The sequence below is a fragment of the Oncorhynchus mykiss genome, chromosome 13 (assembly GCF_057628025.1).
Source record: "Oncorhynchus mykiss isolate SJ-2025 chromosome 13, ASM5762802v1, whole genome shotgun sequence".
In the NCBI taxonomy this organism is placed as follows: domain Eukaryota; kingdom Metazoa; phylum Chordata; class Actinopteri; order Salmoniformes; family Salmonidae; genus Oncorhynchus; species Oncorhynchus mykiss.
The window spans coordinates 33,621,575-33,627,574 of record NC_143034.1 but is presented as its reverse complement, the minus strand read 5'-3'; the positions used below and the strand labels follow the sequence as shown (position 1 = coordinate 33,627,574).

General features: G+C 40.7%; 1 long non-coding RNA gene across 6 annotated transcripts; it reads left to right on the top strand.

The window, feature by feature from the left end:
- Nucleotides 1–1,881: 1,881 nt before the first annotated feature.
- LOC110486046 (uncharacterized) lies at nucleotides 1,882–5,816 on the top strand. 6 transcript variants are annotated; one of them, XR_005035507.2, is made up of 4 exons: nucleotides 1,882–1,969; nucleotides 4,426–4,496; nucleotides 4,972–5,194; nucleotides 5,452–5,816. It is a non-coding gene; the product is annotated as an uncharacterized LOC110486046 (long non-coding RNA). The 6 variants fall into 6 exon arrangements; XR_016485840.1 differs by lacking the exon at nucleotides 1,882–1,969 and having other exon boundaries at nucleotides 4,972–5,199; XR_016485841.1 differs by lacking the exon at nucleotides 1,882–1,969 and having other exon boundaries at nucleotides 4,486–4,620.
- Nucleotides 5,817–6,000: the final 184 nt, after the last annotated feature.

The window sequence follows — 6,000 nt, the reverse complement described above, 5'->3', positions numbered from 1 at the left end:
AAGACACAAACAGATCTGGGACCGGTTCATCATGGATCATGCACTTTTTAATGGGGCTTTGATGGTTCAGTTTGAACCACCCAAAAACATTTTGAAACGATTAAAGGTGGGTGGTTAGTCTTGGAGAAGTCAGTGGCCCTTCAAACACCATAAGGCTTACAATGTAGCATGGCCCTAAGTGAATGGTTATTTTCAGCCATCCCTTTTCCCACTCTTTATAATGTTTCTCATTCATATATGTATCATGAAGGAGAGGCAATGCAGGTTCAAATTTCATCAAGTAGAAAGGGAAGAGGTAGAAAGGACGCTGTTGTCTCTTTCGGATGACAAGTCGCCTGGTACAGATAATCTAGACGCCAAATTGCTTAGAGTTACAGCTAACGAAATATCTACACCAATCTCTCATATTTTTAATAAGTTCTTGATGTATGTGTGCCCAGAAGTCTGGAAAGAGTCAAAGGTTGTTCCACTACCTAAGGATACACAATCTGCATTCACTGGTGCTAATAGTTGTCCTATAAGCTTGCTGCCTGTGTTAAGTAAATTATTGGAAAAAAATTGTATCTGTACAATTATTTCTCATATAATGGTCTAATAACAGGTTTCCAGCATGCATACAAAGAAGGGGATTCTACGAGTACGGCCTTAGCACAGATGATAGGAAGTTAGTTGGTGCAGTGTTGCTGGATTTCAGTGCTGCTTTTGATGTAATTGGTCATGAACTGTTACTAGGAAAACTCTAATGTTATGGTCTTAAGGATGCAGCTCTATCCTGGATGGAAAGCTATCTATCCAGGAGAAGGCAAAAAAGTGGTAGCTTAATGGTAGCTTTTCAAATAGTAAAGATGCACATTGTGGTGTTCCTCAAGGAAGCTGCCTAGGCCCACTACTCTAATGTATCTTTTCTAATGATTTGCCTTCAGTAATGAACAAAGCAAGAGTGGTCATGTATGCTGATGACTACAATGTATGGTGCAGCATCAGAATGTAATGAGCAAGAAAAAAATAAAAGAACATCTAATGTAATAGACCATATGACTGGACAGCAAATAGAAAGTATCAACTGAATGTTAAATGTGTTTCCTGTCAGTATTTTAATGATCTGTATTGTCTACTTGTTGAATGTTTGTGAAGTCTTGATTGTGGTTGTTTGTAATGTCTTGTTAATTGGTGTTGGACCCCAGGAAGATTTGCTAGCGTTATGGCGTTAGCTTAATGGGGATCCTAATAAAAATTACAAAAAAAATGACAAAATTCCAGGACATGATGAACCCAAGACATTCCTTGATTTCTAAGTTGGTTGTGTGTGTGTGTGTGTGTGTGTGTGTGAGTGAGTAAGAGAGGGGGGCTATTTGGTGAATTGGGGTGTGTCAAAGTGTGTATGTGTGGGTGTGTGTAGGGTGATAGTCATCTCGTGACAAACGCATTGATGACCCAGAGGGGTGTAAGGCAGAGGAGGCTGGTGGGAGGAGCAGAGGAGGATGGGCTCATTGTAATGGCTGGAATGGAATAAATGGAACGGTAAACATATCAAAAATATGGAAACCACATGTTTGACCCCGTTCCATTGATTCCATTCCAGCCATTACAATGATCATGTCCTCCTATAGCTCCTCCCACCAGACTCTTCTGGCGTAAGGGCTGACATTGCACAGATGAAACCACTAAAGACCCCCCTTCTCTTTTTCTCTCTCACACATACATTGATAATGGCCAGACTGATGTGACTGCTAGAGTCTGGCAAGTCCAGAAAAGCCCCCCCTTTTCCCTACACCCATAGGAACTATTTGAGTAGCCACAGCTGCATTGGGCAACATAAGTATTCCATAAATTAAGTCTGGGATTCGCTATATCAAGTTTAATCAGTCATAACCTGACTCCTCACAGACTAGAACAAGACCAAACCAAACAGATGTTACTGGACCAAGACCCTGTACGTTCTTTATCTCTGCATTGTTGGGAAGGGCCCGTAAGTAAGTATTTCAGTTAGTCCACATCTCTTGTTTACGGAGATTTTAGATTTTATGTACTTGTGGCTTTAAATTTGGTCATTGTTTGTTTAAACAAAATACATTTGTGCATGATAGTCCATTTATTGAGGCCAACTGAAGTGCATTGTCACAACTTGAGGGTGCTTGCTATTCAGTAAAGTATATTTTCATGGCTTTAGAAATCTGTCGGCAGCTTGCCCCACAGGGAAGATAGATCTAGATAAGCTTCTCCATCAATAGAGAGAACACGTCAGTGTGTCCCACCCAAGACATCTGAAATGGACCGTTTTGAAAGAAGCTCCCATTTCTCACAGCCTTTAAAATGGGCCAATGTGGCTTTAGTTCCTGGTTCTCATAAGAAGTGATGTATACTGTGGGGCACAGGGAGTTGGGACTATTATGACTGATAGAGGCTCAGCTATCACTGGCCACTTAAGCCCAAATTCGTCATTGTACTGCTTCACCTTTTGTTCCCAACCACATTGTAACTAACCAGAACTCCACTTGATGCAAAGTGTCCCTAGGTGACATTTTTCTGATAAAAAAAAAAGGTTGCATTTAGCACAGGTATGGGCAACTTCAGTCCTCGGAGGCAGGAGTGATGTCACACTTTTTACACATACCTAATAAAAACAGTTGATGAAACTAATTGCATTCTAAACTAAAGATCATGATTAGTTGATTATGTGTTAGCTGGGGCTGGGGTAAAAGTGTGACACCAATCAAGCCCCCGAGGACTGGAGTTGCCCATCTCTGATTTAGTACATACTTAGCTTTTTTCACATATTGTTAGCTTCAGGCCTAACTGAATAGATTATTTGGTAACACTTAAAATAAGGCCAACAGGTACTGTATAGGCTAATGCATTATTATGTGATCATATAAAATGCTTTGAAGACATAAGTTGTTGTGCTTGCACCCCAAAAAATTATATTGATCCATTTCCAACTGTCCCAGTCAGAGAAATAATCAAAACAATTCTGTGAGTCTGTAATCTTGAATCTGATCCTTAAAGGATGAGGGAGTCGTCCACTTCAAGTGACTCCTTCTCCTCTTCACTCATCCTCGGCCAAGTTCAAGCTACAGCAGATGCCTCCTCATTCATTCCACACTAATCCTCTGTCAGTATCTGGTCTGCATCATCTGCAGTTCGTGCCACCACCGAACCTTATCTTTCTAGCCCGTGTCCCAAGAGTATTACTGTCCAACTGTTGTGCTGCACAGACAGGCCATGACGCTGCTCCCTCATCACCTTCCAGGCCTTGAATCTTCTACGTTCCTGTCCAATGATGGCTGACCACAATGCAGCTCTATATAAGTATCTTCTGTATAGATACACCTCTTCCCTTTACACTACATGTTGTGTTCAGTACTTGTCCATTTTGGCCAGATTGGATAGTAGTAGACAGAAAACTGGTTCTGGATTCCACTCTTTTTTTGGTTTCCAAAAAATCAGCTGTTGACATTGTTGAGTAGGCCAATTAACCATATTTTACATGCATGCTTCCACAAATATGTTTTATAATATTTAACTTTTTTCTTGGAATTTGGGTCGAGAGACATAAAAGGAAGAGAGAGAGAGGGAGAGAGGGAGAGAGAGAGGGAGAGAGGGAGAGAGAGAGAGATTATCTGGTAATAATTACATAGGCAGACAGCTCCCTCTGCTGGCCCAAACCTCTAATCAATTTTAGAGAGCTTCAGAGAGACGTGTTAACATTTAACAACGATGAATTGTCAACATTTAACCAGCCAAAGTAACATTCAAATAGCTTCTGCTTACCACTTCAACATTACATTGTGAAAACGCAGGAACACAATTTCCCGTCCTGGCAAAGTTGCAAACATGTTAAATGAAAATTTTAGTAATTTAGCTCTTATCCAGAGTGACTTACAGGCGCAAATAGGATAAAGTGCCTTACTCAAGGGCACATCGACAGATTTTTCACATAAACCAGTGAGTGACCTTTCAGTTACTGTCATAGAGATGGAAAGAAACCTCATCATTGTGGCAGAGCCATGGAGGCTAACTCCATTTTGAAGTAGTCTATTTTCTTCTTCACAATTGGCTGATCCCTCAGGATGACCAAGTTGCACATGACTCCAAGAAGGTCACAAGGAGGGATTAGCCAATGGATGTCCCATCCAGTTGACTTCATTAAAATGATGGCAGCCCGCAGTGGTATTGCCCATGCAAAAATTGCCTTTTGGTCACCAGAGGCCTCTATCATTCTCTATGGGCCCAACGCTCTTAACCACTAGGTGGCTAAAATATTGACTGCATCATTATTATTATGTCGTTTTTAAAAACGTTTGTTTAAAATATTAAGCGGAAAATTAGTTTTCATTTAAAAAATCTAATTTTCTAATATTTATATAAGAGAGGTTGATTCTCTTTGATGATATTATCAACATTACACAATTATCTCATGTTCAGGCATCTTCAAGTCGACAATACTGCGAGGACCCAGAAATGGTGGACGTACGAGAAAGAGCTGACTCTTGAAGGTGAGTACTAGCTAGCTAGCTAAACCTAGTCACACGTTAACAAACATTCAGTTAGCCTGCCAACTTTTACATTTGGTGAAATACGACATTACCGAAGTTCACAACGTGAAAAATGTGTGTTATTGTATGTATGAAGCATGATGAATTAATGATCTCTGAATGTATCATAATGTCAGCTGTTTCACTAGCGAAAGCTGTACATAACCTAGCTAGCTAGCTAGCTAGCTGTGCTAGGGCAGAGAATAGCCTTGTGCTCAAATGGCAAATCTAACCCAAGCAAGACAGTTATTCGTGCGGTATTGCAGTTTGATGACTGACCAGTTGAACAATTTTAAAACTGTCAAGAAAAAAATAAATGCATGGGACATGACACCCTTTTGAAAAATGTCTACAGTTTGACTGAATAGAAGGTTATAATGCATTAACAAGTCAATGCTTCTTGACATTCATTTTTTCTTTATGCTTGTGGTTATAGTTGAGCCAAGTGCCTTTCAATCATGGGATTGCGGACTATCTGGAATAATTACAAAGTCTTGATTGTTATGGGCACGAGCCTTGGACTCATACACTGGGGTTGGTACAACGTCAAGTCGCACCCTGCGCTACACAAGAATAAACAGGACTATATGCCCGAACCAGGCATTGTGGCATATGTTTCGCCACCTCAAGCCCCTGCCAAGGCAAAGTAGCATGTGAAGGTAAGGTAAGCATGTTGGAGCTCTTTATTATTATGTCATGAGTCATGATTATCATCCTATCAATCTCGATGTATTATGTGACATTTTCCCTCTGCACTCTAATCTAAGGCATGTCAAGGTCTTATAGTAGCTAAATCATATTTAATGTAACCATAAAGTGACACATCCTTCAGTTGTGTAGATCACCTTCATTCGGAGTTGCCATGGTAGGGAACCACGAGTATCTCGTATCCTAATTGTTCTCTGTTTTGTTCCAGTGACGTACACATCCTTCAGAAAGGACAACACCGACTAGGCTATACAGTGGACTGAGACTATGAAGCCCCAGAGCTGGTTGAAGAAGAACTGGCTGTGGGTGGCTGGTGGGTCCTTCCTTGGCATCCATTTAACCACCTGGCTCATGCAGAGGGCTATGAGAAGCGTCGCTCGCTCTGAGATGGCACTGAAAGAGAAGGATTCCCAGGAGTGACTAGTGGTGAGGCATTTTGCCAGTGGACTACTATCTATTTAACGATTCACGTGTGGAGTAAATGGAAGATAATGATGTAATTACCTGTGCTTGATTAGCTGTAAATGTTATTCCTCTGTTAGAGATCAAATAAAACGCTGAATTTCACAATAAGTCAAACTGCAGAGTAACTTGCTTACAGGTGTGTGGAGTATGAACATATTTCACCCAGGGAAGACCAGGGCTGCATTTCAAGACACTACAGACATCACATAATCAATTACATTTCAAATGTCAGCCATGAAACGCAAACAAAACTTGTGATTTGTATTCAATTAGACCAAAGAGTGGGCTTAAG